Here is a 20,439-nt window from a genome sequence, read left to right as displayed (position 1 = left end):
GTTCGATCACTTATACATCAGCTGAGGATGCGTTAATAAGCTCTGTGCACTAGGTTGCTTTTACTAAAGGGAATTGAATATAAATCTCGCATGTTATGGATGTGCTTGCTACTTACTCAGCCCCACAGTGGTCCTATGAATATGAATGCCAATATTTTTATACAAAGGAATATTAAACATGACAACAAACTGTATTTTGTTGTAGGCGAGTGTATTCTCGCCTACCGGTATTTCACTCATCTCCGGGAAAAATGATGAGTAACTCTTCCCTTGATAAATGTAATTCTTAATTTGTTTTTGTTTTTGCTATTGCTTCTGTCATTCTTGTTTTGGTTTTGTTTTTTTTTTTAAGATTTTATTTTTTTATCCATGAGAGACACAGAGAGAGAGGCAGAGACAGGCAGAGGGAGAAGCAGGCTCCAGGCAGGGAGCCCAACGCGGGACTCGATCCCAGGACCCCCAGGGTCATGCCCTGAGCCAAAGGCAGACGCTCAACCCCTGAGCCACCCAGGTGCTTATGGTTATTCTATTTTCATTTATACTTTTTTCCACTGAAAAATGTTGATATACAGCTGTGTAAACCGTGTCTTTATGTGATCGAGTCATTGGGATATAGTCTAAGTAATCTTGCCACAAGGAAGTAGAAACTTCTAGAAATAAAGTCTTCACAGACTTTATGGGAAAATAAAGCAGATGCGTGGAACCGGCACATTACACGCTAAGGAGCCCTGAAGCTGCTTTGATTCTGACTGCAATAAGACTCTCAGAAGAATATTAAAAATAATTTTCTAGTGACTTATTAATTTCACATTAGACAAAAGCACATTGCATGTCCTTCCACTTTCATGACTTGTTTCAAGGAGGAGTAGGAAAAAGACTTTTGATATAACGGCCTTTTAAAACCGACCGTCTTGGGATCCCTGGGTGGCGCAGCGGTTTGGCGCCTGCCTTTGGCCCAGGGCGCGATCCTGGAGACCCGGGATCGAATCCCACGTCGGGCTTCCAGTGCATGGAGCCTGCTTCTCCCTCTGCCTGTGTCTCTTTCTCTCTCTCTCTCTCTCTCTCTCTGTGACTATAATAATAAATAAATAAAAATTAAAAAAAAAATAATAAAAATAAAAAAAATAAAAAATTTAAAACCGACCGTCTTTGATTACGTGGTGTTCAATAGAGTCAATAATTTAACTAAAGTTATATTTTTAAGTGTAATCATTCACTAAGAAATTATCTTTTAAAAAAAAGCCATAATGTGCATATCATTAACAAGGCAGTGCAGTGATTTTAGGTTTTCATTTTGAAAACAATGTTGTCTGGGGATCCCTGGGTGGCTCAGCGGTTTAGCACCACCTTCAGCCCAGGGGGTGATCCTGGGGTCCCGGGATCGAGTCCCAGGTCGGGCTCCCTGCATGGAGCCTGCTCCTCCCTCTGCCTGTGTCTCTGCCTCTCTCTCTCTGTGTCTCTTGTAAATAAATGAATAAAATCTTTAAAAAGAAAAAAAAGAAAACAGTGTTGTTTTATTTCTCTTGTAAATGCTATTTATGAAAAAAAATCACACACAAAATTGCTATTAAGTTTGTCTTAGGTGAAACTGTATATAACTAGTAAGAGATAATAGAATCAATACCATAAATGATACTTCTGAGTGCATGCAGCTCACACAGTAACTACACAGCATGGTGTGCTTCTGAGCACTGTGGAACACATTCTGTGTTTAAAGAAAGGAAATAAAAACAAAAATTTTCCGTAATCTTATATTTAGCTATGAAATTATTCTATTCTCAATTCCTTAAAAAAATCCATCATTTGCATCCTGAAATAAACCCCACTTGATCATGCAGTATAATTCCTTTTATATTTTGATGGATTCTATCGGCTAATATTTTGTGGAGGATTTCTGCGTCTATATTCATGAAGACTATTCTATACGGTTTCCTTTTTTTTTGTATGGTCTTTGTCTGATTTTGGTATCTGGGTAATACTAGCTTCATAATGAATTGAGAAGCGTTCCCTCTCTTCTATTTTCTAGAAGAGATGATGTAAAATTCGTATTAATTCTACTTTAAATTGTTGGTAGAATTCTCCAGCGCAACCACTGGGGCCTCAAGATTTCTTTGGAGGGAATGTCGTTCATTACAAATTCAATTTATTTAACACCGATAAGACTATTCAAATTATTTCGTAGTGGATGAGTGTGGTGGGTTGTGTTGGTCCATTTCATCTAAATTGTCAAGTTTATGTGTGTACAGTTGTTTATTCTATTATCATTTTGATGTCTGCTTGGTCTGTAGTGATATTCTCTGTTTATTTCCTGATATTGCTCATTCACGTCCTCTCGTTTTAACTTTGACAGTCTTGCTGGAAGGTTAACAGTTTTATTGATCTTTTCAAAGCTGAAGCTCTTTGTTTCATTGATTTTCTTTAATTGACTTTCCTTTGGGGGGCGGGGGGAGGGCAGAGGGAGAGGAAGAGAGAAAATCTTAAACCAGCTCCACGGGTCAGCACGGTGTCCCCCTTGGGACTGGATTTCATAATCCTGAGATCAGGGCCCGGTCGGAAATCAAGAATCAACCGCTTAACCAGCCAAGCCGCCCAGGTGCCCCATCTTTGTCTATTTACAATTTCATTTCATAGTTTTCTGCTTTCTGTTTGATTTGGGTTTATTTTGCTCTTCTTTTCCTAGGTTCCTAAGGTGGAGATTAGATTATTGAGACTTCTCACTTCCAACATGTGCCATCAGTGCTATAAATCTCCCTCTGAGTAGCTGTGCCCCACACATTTTGATATATTGCACCTTCCCCTGCCTTCAGCTCAATGCACTTTTGTCATTTCCTTTGAGATTTCCTTTATGATTATCTAGAAGCGTGTTGCTTGATTAGCATGAGTTGTTTAGTGTCCAAGTGTTTTGAGAAATTCCTGTGCAAAGGTCCTTTTTCTTATAGGGATACCAGTCAAATTGTACTCAGGGCCCACTCCAATACAGTATCATCTCGTTTTATTTATTTCTTTTATATAATCTCATTTTAACTTGATTAAATCTGCAAAGACCCTATTTCCAAATAAGGTTACATTCACAAATCCAGGTATTAGGACCAGGATACCTTTGGGGGGGGGGGGGCATCATTCAACCTACCACAGGGACTTTGTTTTTTGTTTTTTGTTTTTTGTTTTTTGTCTGTTTGTTTGTTTGTTTTCACAGGGACTTTGTTTTAACTCTAAAACAAAGTATCAGGAAAAGCATCATCTTCCTTTTTTGACAAATCACAAACAATCTCAGAAAACATGCAGCACCTTTTACTCACAGTTGTATAGAAGATTATGATGGGCGGAGTTAGAGATTAGAGGCAATAATCTGATAACTGCCAGAATTTAACTATAAAGTGTTTTCTTCGATTAATTTGATGATGAATGTAGAAAATTCTAAATAGCACACAAGTTTTAACTATCTTTTATAGCAAGATCAAATTTCGTCATGATACATGTATGTAAGTAATTCTTATTTTAAAGCATGTCTTTCTCAGTAGAGATTAATCTTCAGAGCAGGGCTCTTGCCCAGCACGCTTGAATCCTCAAGGCCTAGCCTAGTGCCTAATACATGCCGGGCACTCAAGACATAGGTGTTCAGTAGATAGAATAAACAAAAGCATACAGGTTGATGGTAGTGTTTGCATGAACTCCTTTTACAGGACCAACGATGAAATCCTCAGCCAGGAATGCCTCTGGCAACGCTTCCATCCCGATCCTGGTCCAGATCCTCTGCTCTCATTATCTAACTGTCCAATCGCAGATCCCACTCCCAATCCATGGTGGTCCAGCCTTTGTGATATAAATGCCGACATGATACGTGCAGGGTACTCCACATTTTTTTGTGTGAGTATCCTAAAAGATTTAGTCTCCAAAATGAAAAATCTTCTCCAATTGCAGAGTCATCATTTTCTTTTTTTATATATATACTTTTATTTTGTGAAATTCTGAAAACACAAAAATACAATGAGTGAGATAGCTCCAGCAATCTGTGGGTGTAAACCAGTCTTCTGAAAAGGAAATTCGTCCAGACATAACCAAAGTCCACTTTAACTTCTCCGGGTCCATTTTACTCTCCTGCCCATACTCCATCTCTTCATTATCATGATCTTGGGCTGTATACTTACAGTTCTTTCTAAAAGCACATCTACATTTAGATCTTCTATTCATCTTCACTCTTTCTTAGAGAGTTTGAGTAGAGAAACATTTTAATTTTTAAATATGGAAAGCCAGCTGTTTATCCTTCACATTGATTTGTAATGTTACACTTTTTATTTATTTATTTTTTTTATTTAATATTTATTTAAGTAATCTCTCCACCCAACATGGGACTTGAACTCATGGACCCTGAGATCAAGAGTCACATGCTCTTCTGCATCCCTACATTTTTTAGATATAAGTTTCCATTTATGTTAGTGTCTCCTGAATTCTCTCTTCTATACAGTGGCCTCTTAGTTTATCCCCGGCCAATAGCACACTGTTTAACTCCCATAGTGTTATAAGGAATATTGATACCTAGTAAGGCAATTTCCCCAGTTTTGTTCGTCTTGGTTATTCTTGCACCTTTACTATTCTGGGTAAGTTTTCAGATCAGTTTATCAAATTTCATGTTAAGAAAATAAGAATAGAAAAACAAGCTTAATTGGTATTTTACCTGAAAATAAATTAATTTATAATTTTACTTAAAGGATTTTACATCATTCTGATATGGGATTCTTTGAATCCATCAACATAGCAGGTCTCCATTTTCAGGTCTTATTTTTAATATATAAAATATCTAATATTTTTTAATGTTTTATAATATTCTACATAAAGATCTTTAACATATGTCAGCCATCTAATAGCTTTTGCCAGCATCAAGAGCTGTGTTCTCAAGATGTTTTCTATGATTATTGGGATAATACTACCTAGTGTTTATTGAGTGCTTATTAAGGTAAAATCTAAGGATTTTACCTATATTAACTAATCTAAACTTCATAATTACTGTGAGGGATAAATAATATTCTTAGCTTTCATTTTACAGGAAAAGAAACTGAGACACAGAGAGACTAAGTATCTTGCCTCGAGTCACAATGTATAAATATACATATTTAGGATTGTGTGTGTGTGTGTGTGTATCTAAAATCATAAAAGAATCATGATGCCCTGCCATCAGGCTGCCAGTAGGGTGCCTCATGGAAGGCCTTAAGTAAAGCACAAAATAGGTAAATATCCCCTTAAGAATTCTGCTGTTCTAGAATATTAAATCATTTTGTAGCTGCCTGGCCATCTAATAAGAACTGAAAAAATAAGAAAATGATGTTTGGAAAGTACAAAGCATTCCAAGGTTTTATAGGTACATACTAATGGGAAAGGACACATCTTCCACTAAATACACCAACGCAGATCTTTACGGAAGTCACACAGACTGCTACCGCAAACCACTGATGATGGAAAAAAAAACCATCTCTTTATGAGGCAAAAATTAATTATTGTTTGTTCTGTCTTGAGTGATAGCTGGATGCCACATGCCTATTTTTCTCAAGTTGATGTCTCCAAAATAAACAAACATCCTTTATTATCCTTATAATTTTGCTCAGATAGGTCTACCGGATTTATTCATGTTCTCTTTACCCAGTTCTAGTCATTTGTAAATGTCTTTTAAAAGTTATCTTCTAGAGCGCCTTCTCTGCATTTTTTTTGAAGCCAGCCAGCCCTTATGGTTGTGAGGTTGCCAGATTCCACTCATCATAACAAACCCCTAAAGCTCATGAGCTCCTGCGAAGGAACAAACCCGAGGATTGAGATCAAATTTCTCAGCAACAGTCTGCGAAAATTAAGAATCAGCTCGTACCATCACCTCAAATGTAAACATTAAGTAGGAAGTCCCCCGAGTCCACTTTCATGCTTTACAGCTCCTGCTTTTCAGATATGTGTGTGAATGCACCTGCCTCAGAGTGGAATTATTCTCCAAAGGGCTCATGTTATTCAAAGGTAATGAAAGGAAGTCCTCTGTATGGGCTGCTTCATAGCATATCTTTGATATTATTTTAAAAACAAAACTCCTTTTTTAATTAGAGATTTCTCTCCCTTGGGCTGGAGTTCATCATCCTGTATTATTCCTATGATTATATAATATTCGTTTCCCAATTAAATTAACTTGTCCAAATAGAAACTAGTTTCGGTTCCTGGTATATCAGAGTATCAGGAGATCCAAAGTCTCTCTAAGGACCATTCTCCCCTAAGCGGTCCAAGAATCCATGAGCGTGACCCAGGCCCAGGAAGCCAGTCGTACCTCAGCGGTAGACACTGCCAGTTGCTATCCCAGCACCTCCTCTCCTTCCTTCTAACAGAACCTTGATTTGATTAATTGCTCTCCATGTAGCTATTTCTTTCGGGGAAGATAAGATCCATCTCCCTCCCTAGCAGGTGACTCCCGACTGACTGGAGCCAATCATAATTGTTTTATCCCCCTTGGCAAACATTTATTTGGTTTGTCATAGCATGTGACCTAAAGAGACATGGAGAGAAGTCTGCTGAGGGACTTTACAGAGCATTTTCCTTTTCTGGAAAAGAGACCCAAGATAAAAGGATTTCTTTTTTCCCTTCCTCTTGATATTGATGTGAAAGTACGTGATGTCTGGCACTGTTGCAGTCATAAAGCAACCATGAGGTAGTTTGCTCTCATGCGGGGAAGAGAAGAACAGAAAAGATGAGCTTCTGATGACATTTTTGAGCCACTGAATTAACCACCTAGAAGAGTCCTACCTTACAGAATTCTGATGATATGAGAAAAATCAACTAAGGAATCTATTCAGTTGAAAGTAACAGAAATCTCAATGTATAGGGGTTTAAACAAATAAATATTATTTTTCTCTTTCAATATGAGTCCAGAGCTTGGAAGATGACTGCCATTCATCAGTGTAGAAAGGGCCTATGTTAAAGGTGTTTAGCAATCTAGAAATTTAAATATGGGTTTATAACATGAAAAGTAAATGTGAGGAAACATGAATTACCCGGAACACAAGTATGGTCTAAAATGATGACTATGGTTAAGGTTGTGTTTACCTCAGTTTGGCAGTTTACTAACCAGCCAAAAAAGCAATGCAAAAGATAAACATGAGGTCAGGGAACAAGTGAGTCAACATCGCTCCCTATTATGACCCGATTTCTCACAAAAGTGCACCCAGTTATCTATACTTTAACAGAGTGAGGGACCCATCACTTTGGAGGAGGCCAGACTTGTCAGCTTCCTATCTCTTAGTCCATGAAGCTAAGGAGAAGCAGCCCAGGAATCAAGGATCTACTACTATGTGGTCAATAAATGAATGAATGAATGAACGAACGAATGAATGAATGAATATATAAATAAATAAGTAAGTAAGTCATAAAGTTCTACCAAGAAAAAAATCTTGCTTAACCTAATTCAGTGACCATTCCATGTCTCACACAGGATTCGAACTATATGGATAAAGGATATAAACTAGACTCAAAGAAGCAAATAATAATAATAAAAAAAAGGTAGATACAAAAATACCAGGTCATTGGAAGGAGAAGACTCTTGAGTTGAGGAGTCTGAAAACCCAAGTCAATGGTGTGTTGGGTTGCACTCCGCGGTTTCAGAGACTATCCTCTGATGGGTGTGAAGCCCTCAGCCTGGAGGGGAAAAAAGTGGCACGTGATGGAAATTTTAAATCTATTAAGCTTAGTTACTCATCGCTTTTCTTACATTAAAATAAAAGGAAGCACTATGCGAAGACGTAAGTCAAGCTCCTAGCAGGGTTGATGGAAGCCTCCAAATGGCAGCTGCTGCCCTAACGTCCACACATTCAAAACCACAGGAGGTGAGCAGGTTAGAGCTCTAAAACAGCTTAATGTGCGTATAATAGGGTTTGGGAGCAAAAGAACATGGGGATGGTGTCGAGTGGCAGCTAACAGTAATGAGACAAACAAAAATAATAATCAGAATTAAAAATCATCTGGAGTCATTCCATGTAGGATCGCATCCCTGGGCCTGCAGCAGCAACAGCACCCAGCAACCCAGCACCTAGTTCTCAGCCTACACCAGCACTACTGAATGCGAACCTCTGGGGTGGGAGGCCAGCCATCTAGGGGGTGTTCTCACACAAGGCCTCAGGGGTTCCAGTGCCCGCTCAAGTTCAAGAACCCCCAACGTGGGGATGAGAAGACCCAGCCATGGGCGGTGTGGTGAGGTGGCCCAGCACACCAGCTCTGAAGTCACGCCGCCTCTGGATTTGCATCTCGAATCTTCACCTCTGGTGGCGTGAACCTGGGCAAGTCCTTGAATCTCCTCCACCTATTTATGGGGGAGGGTGCTTATCTTAGAGGTTTACTGTAGGGATTACCATGAACATCCATGAAGGCCGCTCATTGAACAGTATTAGTTCACCATCCACATCGTCGTAGCAGGACCTGAAGGCATCACTATGCTGTTTCTCTGGGTCGGAAGGCACCAAGTACTCAAGGTTCCATTATTTTATAAAATTAAAACAAGAAGAGGGGTACAATTACATAGCAAGATTTGCATACGAATGCTGGAGTTAATAATAACTCTTCTAGGACTCACCGTACTTAGCACTGCTTTCAATGCTTTAGGTACATTAATGCATCTAATGCTCTTTGATTCTCACAATGACTTTACAGAGTCTGGGGCTCCTGGGTGTTCAGTCGGTTGAGCACCAGACTCTCAGGGCTCGGGGCTCCGCGTGGAGTCGGCTTGAGATTCCTGCCCTTTCCCTCTCTGCCAACCCTGCCCCTCTCGCCCCTTGGCACAGGCACTCGCTCTCTCTCTCTCTCTCTCTCTAAAATAATAAAAAAGGCAACAATATATTTATTGTACAGGAGCTATTATTACCCTCACTTTACAGATAAGGTAACTGAGGCAAAAGAAGGTGAGTACGGTGCCAAAGGTTATAAAGCTCGAAAGTGGTAGGGTTAGGACTTAAATACAGATAATGTCCCCATGGGGCACAGGGGGAGGGCTGGGGGGACATGGGCCCGGCAAGTGGAGGACATGGGCACCCTGACCTCAGGGCGGCGGTCCCCACAGGGCACAGGGCCGGGAGGGGCGGGGGACATGCGCCCTGCAGGTGGAGCAGGGTTGGGCCCAAGGGCCTGGACTGTGCTGCTCCAGGTCCGCTCAGCGCATGCAAGACAGCAACAGGCCCTGGGCCTCGGTGGCCTGACCCCACCGGGACCTGCCGGGCAGTGCCCAACAGCAGGCTGCAGCCTCCGAAGCCTGGTTGGGCGGCCGAGGCCATCTGGGGTCGGAGCTGCCCTCAGACCAACCTTCCCCCACCCCTCTCAGCCCCCCAGCTTCAGGCCCAGCCAGGAAACCAGGCCCAGCGCTCCCTCCGGTGTCTGAGCTCTCGTGGTTCCAAGACACTGTGTCTGGATAAGAAAAAAAAAACAAAACCAAGACTCTGTCTTTATTGCCTAACACCGGGAAACACTCTAAATGGACTTGAGAGAACGTGAGATGGGCTTTTCCTCCTATTATTTAGAATGAAACATTCACTGGAGCAGGCTTTTGGCAGAATGGAAATTTCGCTGAGCTCGCCCTACTCCTTTCATTACCTACCGCTCCCGGAAAGTGGCATCTCCTTTCTCACATACACGTCTCCTGAGCGTCTTATCTCGGCTGTTATGGAAAGAGACACCAAAAAGGAAACACTCCTGTCTTACCCTCTACATTTTCCCACCAACTAATCCGTAAGGGAAAACCCCAAGCAACAGAGGGTTTGGTAGGTCAGAGTAAAATGCTTCCTCTCCCCAGGACTGGTGGTTATGCTAACATTGGGGGGTTTTGTACAATGAGAACACTCTCCCTAGCTTCATGTTCAACGGATAAGAGTGGCTGAAAGTGAAAGAATTCTGAGCTTTTACTGGATGTGCAATAATGCTAACACACTAGTATTCATTTTTAGGTGTGATAGTCACACTTTCAAAGTTCAGTGACCTCAAAAAATAAATAAATAAAGTTCAGTGACTTCGATCTCATGCAGGAACTAAGCTCCCTACATAACAGAAAAGGAGGAACACATAAGGTCCACAGAAGAAAAAAAAAATGCCTGTGTCTTTTGTAAGAAAGGTATCCAGGAAATCACTCAGCAGAAAAAACTTCCTGAAATGCCATCGAGTGAGAAATATCCTCTTATTTTCCATTTTATATAACCCCTTTCAGAAACTCCCAAAATGCTCAACAAAGGATATTTCATGTTGTTTTCACAGTTGTATCCTGCGAACCGAACAGTGGGGGAGTGACGGAATTGTGGATTTTCCCTTCTCCCCCTCGACACGAGGCCCAGACCAGAGACGTAAGGGTGGCACCGGGGACACGGCGGAGAGCCAGCAAGTGGACAGCTAAGAGTAGATCTAGGGAAAAAGAGAAAGAAACAAAAATCCTTTTCCGAAAGAGGAGAATCACACTCTACCATGAATTAAAAACGTTTTCAAAAAGTGTAAAACTAGTCTCGCCCACAGAACTACTGATTACAAAAGGAGGACGCATCCCCTTACAGGGGCGTCTCCACTGAAACCATGGGGTCAAAGTCACCATGGACAGCACTGGGGTGTCCGTGGGGGGCCTTCTGAGAAGATGCCCTGAGGAGGAGAACACAGCTCCCCCCCAACCCCCCAGGAGGCATCAGACGCATCCAGGCAGCTGCAAAACTGGCCTGTACCCTTCAGAAATGTCAAGGTCACAAAATACAAAGAAAGGCGAAAGAACTGGTCCAGATTACGGGAGGCAGGAGGGACACGACAACTGAATGCCACACTCTATCCGGAGAACAGTATCGGGACAGTCGTGATAATCTGAATAAGGCCTAGAGATCAGAGGCTTGTACCATTTTCATATTAAACACCTGACTTCAATCACCGTGTTGTGGTCATGTAAAAGAACACGCTTACTTTGCGAAGCAACACACGGAATTATTTAGGCGTCAGGGATATCACGTCCACAAATTACTCTCAAACTATTCAGAAAAACAATACAGAACATAAAGCAAATATGGTAAAATTGTTCTATTTTAACAGCGCCCTATAAGTCTCAAACATCAAAATTATGTTGCAAACTTGTAATATAAGACATGAAGATAAATATGGTCCCATAGTCCCAGGGGAAAGGGAAAAAAATAGCTTAATCCATGCACAGGGAATCTCTTTGAGGGAATGCTTTAGTTTCTAGACTTGCTTCCCTGTCGCGCTGTCGCTTCTTTTTTTTTCACAAATGCTTACACCTTCAGTGCCAACTTCCATTTCTACTTAAGAAAACCCCCATTCTCTGGAAGCCAGGGCACTATATTGGACTCACTAGCCCATTTTCCAAATGCTAAATAACTCCATCTGGAATGAAATGAACAGTGAGTGTTGTAGATGGATGAATAATGATACTTTAAGGACCTGCCCAGTAGGACATCCTTCCATCGATGGGAGACAACCACAGTCCTCCTCCTTCTTGCTCCATTAAAAAATAAAAACTGTATCAAACTTGCACATCTCTCTTTTTCTCACACGCACACTCCCTGAGAACAAGGAGTGACTTTCTGAGACAAGCTGAAATAGGTTCATATCGAAAAAGAAAGAGTTCCCTAAAAATTGAATAACCTTCCCGCCATCCCTCTTTCGGCAAGAAGATGGCCCTTGTCCCTATTAATGTGCATTCCAACTACTACTCTCATGTTCATCTTCCAGTTTCCTAAACACAGAGAGGAGCCTGCTGGTGAGAAAGAAAAATTCATTGTGTCAAACAACAGTTATCTGTCCTTGCTTGCCAAACTATGGCTACCAGAGGACCCAAGAGAAACTTTGGGATTACAGCTTTTCCATACCCTCATCTAGATAAGTCTAGTTATGAGTTCTCACGGGGGTCAGTAGGACCACAAGAGCTGCAGGGGATGGAGTGAGGAAGATTTGGCACTGCTGGTCTCCACCTTACCTCTTGGGTCTTTGTTCAATGTTTCCTCTTCTAATCTTCCTTCACTCCCTAATCTCAACTTGTCCCCTCTATTCTCCTCCTGTGACATCTCTCCATTCCTCCCTTTGCTCCCATTCTATTTGCCACCACCACCCTCATTCAGATTCCCTCGACTGGAAGCTTAGACCTTAAAATTAAATGGAACCAATTAGGAGAAAAACATGGAATATAAATAAAACCCAATCCAACGTCATTAAGAACTATACGCATTAGTACTATCAGCAAAGAATATGAAAATAATTTGAATTAGAAAAATACATAGTAGATGAGCTGAAGCCAATCAAATGGACGAAATGTAAACTTGCATACATGAAGAGAAGTAGGATGTAACAGAGGACTTGAATCTCAAGGATTGCGGCCCATTGACAGCCAAAGATGTGAGACGAATTTCAAGGGTATTTGTAGTTCCAGAGCTCAGATGTCCTAGATGATAGCTCTGGTTAATATTCAGCTTCAGCTAATCTAAAATGTAACCTCCAGAAGTACTTGTAGTGCCAACCCTAAAATTATTTAAATGGCATAATTGACTGTTTCCAAGAGAATTAGTAGCTTTAAATTTGGAAAATTAAATATAAATAAATAAATATAAATAAATATATAAATATAAATATAAATATAAATATAAATATAAATATAAATATAAATATAAATATAAATATAAATAATGTGTGTGTGAGAGAGATTAAGTCAAACCTATAAGTACTAATATCTTTTAGTAAAGTCTACAAATAATCAATAATCAAGAAAATCTGACCCATTACACATCATGCCTGTGATTCCAAATTAAGCTGACTGGGAAACTGATTGATATCAAAGATTTTTTGCTGAAATCCATCAGTTTTAGAAAATTTAAGAAAGCCTAAGACTTATTTTTATAGGTTAAACGTATCCTATTAGAATGGCTACTTAAATACTGGAAAGACTCTTACAAATGACTAAGCTACCTAAAAAGAAAATAAAATTCAACTTTGTTAAGTGTAGTTTAAAATCTTTAAGGGAGTTTTAGTTTATGAACGGGATCAAACATTAATCAACCACGTCCTTAAAAAGTAATTCTTAAAATGTGCTAGATCTTTAAATAGAAGAAAATTATCATGCTGAATTTAAAGCTTAAGGAAGAAATATATTCTTACATATGTGTTTAGTACATTAAGTATTAATTTTAAAAAATAAAGTTTCCTCCCAATGATCATTTTGGGATCCAAAAGGCCATCGTCAGGAACACAGAAAATTCCTATTGACATGGTGTGGGCTTCTTCCCCCAAGTACAGTCCATGCACAACTGACGGATTAGTGCTCCCAAAATGCCATTATGTAACAATTCTCTTGAGAAACCTCTAATTTGTTGATCTTTCCCTTTTCTGTTTTAAACACAGAAAAAAAACAAAATAGAAATCTTTCTATGTTTCTACTTTATCCATTGTTTTGTCTCTTTTTCACCTCTAAGATTCTATTAGTTTTTAACCAGGAAGTCACCTTAATAACTAAGCTACTACCTCATTAAATTAATTTCCCTCTCTGACTTCTAAAGCACTCAATTCAATATTCTTTTCAATTAGCATTTAATACATTTTCTGTATTTTCAGTAGAAACCCATTTCACCAAGCCTGTTTCTAAAAATGAAGCAAATGCTTTTTCTCCTTTCTTATAAATGTTTCAAAACACAATTTGAACAAGACATAGTTTCACTGTGATGTCCATGAAGAACTCTAGGTTTTGTTTTGTTTTGTTTTTTAACTCTAGGGTTTTAATAATGTAACCTAAAGAATGATTTCTGAGATTTAATTGTAAGTGTGGCATCTTTCAAAGAAAGTGGCAAAGGCAATCTCCCCTCTTTGAATGTCAGAAACTGAGTCAATAAGAAATTGATTCAACATCTAAAAAGTTCAAATGTAGCCAGTAACTATAACTATACAGAGAAGCTGATCTATTTTTCTCAGATAAACATGTCCTTTGTTCTTCACAGTTCCATCAGTATTACTAAAACGTGCCATGTTGATTTTTTAAAAATCACCCCTTTCCTCTGCTAATGGAACAGATCTTCATCATCTCAAACTTGGTGTCCCTGCTTCTAATTCATGCTCTGCATTCATTATCGCAAGAAAACACAATTTTATCATGTCCCAGAGCCTGCACTGCCTCCTATCCACTTTGTGCATGTTCCATCACCTTTGCTGGTTTGCATAGTCCTCCCTAATTTGGTTCCTCTACTTATTCAAACTTATTTCTTAGTATTTCCCAACCTATAGGTCTCCCTTTGCCTCTTGCACTGTCATGGTACAAGAACCAGCCAGACGCAATCAGGAAACAGAAGTGGGTATAAGATTAAGCCAACGGGCGTCGGGACCACGCTGCATCTTGACCATGGTGGTAGATATGTGGGCGTCACACAGGTCCTACTCATCACATTGTACCCTTAAATGGCTGAATTTTCTTTTACATAAATTAACTTTCTGTAAAGTGGATGGGGAAAAAAGTTAAGTAGGGCTTGGCGGCCTTGTCAACTGAAAATGGAGGGCACTGAGGCAGACACTTGACGGGATGAGCACTGGGTGTTTTTCTGTATGTTGGTAAATTGAACACCAATAAAAATTAATTTAAAAAAAAATAATTTAAAAAAATGAAAACGGAGGGGCGAAGCAGGCAATAGATTGGAGCAGCCTCAGTTAGAGGGGGCTTGGCCTTCTGAAAGCATGGGAGCCAAGTGGAGTTGGAACAGCATGGGTTCAGGAACAGAGGGAAAGAGGTTCCAATTAACAGACTGAGGTCGGATTTAAGAGAAAAACCAAAAAAAAAAAAAAGACAAGACAATACAGGCAGGGAAGAGGAGCCCACATTCGAAGCCTGGCATAAGCAAGGCTTATGCACAAAAGGCCCAAGTGTCTGCTCTCCCGCTGGCACAGCTCACTGTAGTCCTACCTCCAATGACTCCAGTGCCCACAAATCTTGAATCTGTAGTGAGTTTACTTTCTTCATTTCGTTTCTTTATAGTGTTTCCCCTCTCTTCTTTCCTTTGGGGGATTACTAAAATGTAATCCCGGATTGATTCACTTTCTCCATTTAGTGGATTTCCTCAGGGTTCAAAGTTGGCAAGAGTCTACAGTGATAAATAATTCCTCTTTCCAGCAGATGTTGTTTCTGATTTTTTGGGATCAGAGGGAAAAAAGAAAAACATTGTGATTTTCCAGTAAATCTGCTAAACGCTGCAGTGAATTATGAACTTGAGCAGAGGATACACCATCCAAGAGGCCAAAATACAATTGGCAAATATTTCATATTTCATTATTTCATTCATTATTTCAGTTAACCAGGAAACCATTTTTTTTTTAAGCTCAGCATTCTTTCTCAATTAAAAGTCATGGAATCACAAAATTATATTTGATAATTATACTTATTCATCTTATTTACTGTTACACTTAATTTTTAATGAAAATTCTGAGATTTTCATCTCTTCAATACATTTTTCCTCAGTATCGTCATCTTTCCTCCCTCAAACAGCACCTAATTGACATGGCAAGAAAAAAAGGGAGACTTACTTGGGTGTTTCTTTTTGTTTCCTATATTGCTTTCTGGGCAATACCAAAGAAATGGATTATAATAAAATCTCCTGCCTTCACTGGTTATCTTTTCCACATAACAAATATCATACTTTTTTCAAGATAAAAGCCATGGCATCCAGTACAAACAAAATGTTAACATACTTCTTTAGATCTATGACAAAGGCACATACAAGCAAATTGAAGAGTTCCAGATATAATGTGAAAGCCCAGAAAGACTTTGTAGTGCAATCAATACATCAAGGTGCAAACTATCTTTCCTTAGAGTATGATGTACAGTTCTGATTTTATACTTATTTATATAATTATTTGGTCAATGTCATGAGTTCTGCCTGGAACCTATTTGTTTTAACTGAACCTCCAATACTCCGCTCAGTATCTAGACTATGGTAGACACTCAATAAATTGTATTGCGTGTGCATGGAGAAAAAGCATCTCAAGCTATACATAATAATCATACCCAGGGGCAAGAGAAAACTTTTGAAGGTAATAGGTATACGTTCATTATCTTGAATGTGCATACATATGTCCAACCTTGTCAAATTCAATACTTGAAAATACTTTCAATTTAAATACTGTCAAATTTCAATATTTTCAATTCAACATATGAAGCTTGACATATTGTATGTCAATTATACCTCAATAAAGCTGCTTTTTAAAATGTCAAAATCCATGACAATATCATGTTAAATGTATTATCTGTAAAGTTCATGGATTATATTACAATGATATTTTCCACAGGATCAGCATTATGGAACGTTCTTTGCTAACTTTTCAATTAGCAATAGTCACGCCTCGGATAAACCTCATTGGCTATGATACTGCCACTGCCCAAAGCTGTTTGCTAACTTTTGGGGGGAAAACAGCACTTCTGATTAACTACTAATTACAATTCCTGTGTCTGATAGAAAAGAAACTTTTAAAGTAAAAATCTTACCATTTAATTAATCTCTTTTCAGCTTGAAATTAAGAGGTATGAACTTAAGATCTCAACACTAGGACTGTTTTCCCTCAAATGTCCATTTACTTTTTGAGTAAAATATCCAGTAACGTTTTTCCTAAAAGATTGTATGTGCACTGAATGCTATTTTAAACATAATGGATGATAGTTTTTAGAATCGCTATTAAAAGTCCTTTCATATAATACAAATCCACGTTTTAAAACTCTAGTTTCATTTAAACAGGAGTAGAAGATTTTCAATTACAGTGAAGAAAAAACATCATTGTGCTTTTTCTGTCAGAAATTCCCAGTATATGAAAAAGATGATAATGTTTAAAGACATTATAATTTTGAATTAAAACCTTGCTCAGGTGTTTGGAAAAAGAATGATGATACAGGGATCCCTGGGTGGTGCAGCGGTTCGGCGCCTGCCTTTGGCCCAGGGCGCGATCCTGGAGACCCGGGATCGAATCCCACATCAGGCTCTCGGCGCATGGAGCCTGCTTCTCCCTCTGCCTGTGTCTCTGCCTCTCTCTCTCTCTCTGTGACTATCATAAATAAGTAATAAAAAAAAAAAAAAAAAAGAATGATGATACAGTCATGAGAAATGAATCACGGGCATGAGAGAAATTATTGATTTTATCATTATGAGAAAGAACAAGTGCCTGAATTATTTAATGACAATGGGTTTAGAGCTTTTAGTTGAAATCGGTTTGTTTTTAAAATTTCATCACTTAATTTTGACAAAAGCCAATATGGTATTCACAAGATTTTCCAGATCTCAAATACTTCGTGGCAAGTATGCTGTAAATTAGTTCATGTGACAAAGTAATATGTTCTCGCATATATGTTTATGAAGGGTATACCTCATGATCTCTTCATTTTTTAAATTGTTTATATTTGTTTAAATTTATTCATGATAGAGAGAGAGAGATCTGGTTCATACAAAAATATGTACACATATTTTTCAGTTCACTCATTCATTCTACAAATGTTTATTGATACTGTGCCATACGACAGACACAGATTGGAATAGACAAATGCAGCAAGACTTATTTCTCCTAAACAGGTAAACAAGCAAATATGAAAACTTCAGATAGAGATAAGGGCTTTGAGAAGAACGGAACAAGACAATGTGGTGGTGGGTGGCCCTGGGGTAGGTGGGGCAATGTAAGCTGAGCGGGTGGGGGGTGGAACAATCTGAGCCCAGGGACCAAATGAGGGAGCAAAAGGAGAGGAGTCCGAGAAGCAGGCAAGGAGAAAAATCACAAAGGGCTTGAGTTTCCTTCCAAGTGCTATGGGAAGCCACTGAAGAGTCCTGAGAAATAATATATGCCGATTTGTGTTTATTTATTTATTTATTTATTTATTTCCAATTTGTGTTTTAAAATAATAACCATGGCTTCTAGAAGATGAACGGGCGACAAGAATAAGGGCAGACAGATCCCGTTTGGAGGTTACGATAGGTCAGAGATCGTGGTGACTTGTACGACGACGGTGGCAACGATGAAGAGAAGCAGATAGAATTGAGATATATTTTGGAAACGGAGCCTAAAGAATTTGCTGGTTCACCGGAGGGGTGTGAATGTAAGGGATGGTGACAGAAAGGGAGCAAGTGAGATGGGAAGGCTTGGGAAACACGCCTTACAAATCTAATAATATAATATCTTAACCCTACACTATCTGTTGAATCAGCAGAACACCGACATGCTCCAAAGTTAATAAGCATCTTTTGTTTTACAATCACCAGAGAGCTTTGCAATTTTAAGTCATATTTTAAGCTCAATTTTAAGCTAAAGGATGGAATTATGTACAATTTAAGATTAATTTATCCGGTTATTTTGTGTATCTGCAAAAGTATTTAGAATATAATGGCCCACACTATGCAGCATCTGTATTTTACGGGAGTCTGGAAATCAACTTTCCACACCTTGGTCCTAAACGGGGTTCGCAGGCATGTCTCCACCTTGTAGAGGTCGCAAGTTCACAGAAAATCAGTAAATGTGTGAGCATTCCTCTCTCATCTATACGACTATGAGTTCCTCCCGAAGGAGACCAAATTCTTAATGCCTGGTGGCCCCAAACAACAACCAACTCAGGCAAACATCAGGTAAGTGAAAACCCACCATATCCTCTGACATCTCTTTTTGACTTTCTGGATTTGGTCATTTTCTGGCTGACAACTCTGGAGACTTTTTTTTTTTTTTTAATCTTTATTAAACTATAACTCACATAGCATACAACTCACCCATTTAAAGGGTAGAGATTCCCAAGGAAAATCTTTGTCATATATTGATCTCTCTGTTCCTCCAAGGATATACGCTTTTCCATCGTCCATTTACCGTAAACATCGGCGAAACAATCATCGTTGAGCATTTACTATATGCCAAGCATTCCTTCCTGAAATGTCTCCTTTTCATTTCCACAGCCTTACCTCCAACTGTATGACCCAAGTTAATCATGATCATCTCCACTCTTGGCCTCTCTCCTCCTCTCAACGTCTGTAGTCTACTGGATGTTAAGCCTCAGCGATCTGGCTACACTGCTGGTTAACTTCTGCATGTGCGTGGTCCTTGTCACCCAGCACTCTGGCTTGGCATCTCACACGCTTTATGCATTTACTATAGATCTTGTAGAGGATGATAAAACCTGGTCCTTGGAGAAGCTATCCTTGAATAACCCTCTTGCTCCTAAATCTGCCAGGAGTGTAGTCATGGGATCCTAACACTTTAAAGTGGTCTTGCTGACATCCGAATCGTACTACAGATTCTGCAACAAGGTCGCGTTGCTAGAACCAGAGTTCCCTGCCAGGGGCTGGGCACTGCACTCTGCTCATCGATGGAAGATGAAAATATCTGAGAAGGCTTTGAAATCAAGCAGATGCAGATGAGTGTCATATTCTAAATCCACCAGGTTTCTGACCCAATAAAAAAGCGTGTGATTTCTAGCAATCAGGAAGGAGTGGTTTTTCAGAATTGAGTTAGTTCGGATACTCTTACCATTATGGACACAGTGATAGAATAATCTGGGAGAGGACGCGCAGTGAGCTTCAGAACACACCGTGCAACGATCTCTGCATGAAAGGCAGTTGTCATTTCCTGTAAGAGAGGCAAGCATTGTCCGTTTTGCTGATGGGTTTGTTAATGGGACACACACACACACACACACACACCCAGAAACATAAAATGCATCGCTTTATGGAAAACAGAGGTAATCTCTGGAACCCCCTTCAGTTAATTATTATTTGTAAATAAGCAGAATTGAGCTTCATTTGAGGGCTTGTTAGGAATTGCAGAGGTGATTGTTCATAAATCAAAAACTGGCATGCCTGTGTGCACTGATTTTGATTAAAAACTGGCTCTGGCTTTATATAAAATTACTCCTGAAAATGTTAATCATAAAAACACAGCATTATCTCTAGTTTCTGGCTACTTTTAAAGGTGTTTCTTGTTGTTGATGGTGGTGGGTTGTTTTTGTTTGTTTGTTTGGTTGTTTTTTTGTGTTTATTTTTACTGTCTCCACTTTGTACTTACCTTTTTCATTTTGCTCCAGACTCATGTTCATCAAGCCGGAGGACACCTGCTTTACACAGGAGGTTCTGGACCTGGATGAATTAAAAATGGCTAGTGGAAACTGTCCTAACAGGACTGTGTGCTCGTTTCGTTTCTTACTTTCGGAAGAACATCCTTGCAAATCCTGGCCATCACCAGAGCACCCTCATCTTGAGCCCCGCTCTACCCTTGCTGGTGTTTCATGACTACTGGGAGTACATTTTCTTTGTTCTAACCCCAGCCTCTGAATCAGGGCCAGGTGGAGTGGGCTCTTCATAAATATGCATTGACCGCCTGCCGGGAGTATTAATGTGGGCAGGCCCTGATGAGCTAACTTACCTGCGGAGGCAAAGGAAATGCCGCAAGTGGGGAGAGGATGCTATTAGATTTCAA

General features: G+C 39.5%; 1 long non-coding RNA gene and 1 pseudogene across 1 annotated transcript; both read right to left on the bottom strand.

Moving 5' to 3' along the window:
* Positions 1 to 15,001: 15,001 nt before the first annotated feature.
* LOC121474173 lies at positions 15,002 to 20,088 on the bottom strand. The gene is made up of 3 exons (XR_005983278.1): positions 20,029 to 20,088; positions 19,495 to 19,593; positions 15,002 to 15,136 (listed from the first exon to the last, which is right to left on the bottom strand). It is a non-coding gene; the product is annotated as an uncharacterized LOC121474173 (long non-coding RNA).
* On the bottom strand, positions 16,263 to 16,394 carry LOC121474389 (annotated as a pseudogene).
* Positions 20,089 to 20,439: the final 351 nt, after the last annotated feature.

Source organism: Vulpes lagopus, chromosome 12 (assembly GCF_018345385.1).
Source record: "Vulpes lagopus strain Blue_001 chromosome 12, ASM1834538v1, whole genome shotgun sequence".
NCBI lineage: Eukaryota > Metazoa > Chordata > Mammalia > Carnivora > Canidae > Vulpes > Vulpes lagopus.
The sequence above is the reverse complement of the archived record's forward strand: the minus strand, read 5'-3'. Positions and strand labels throughout refer to the sequence as shown.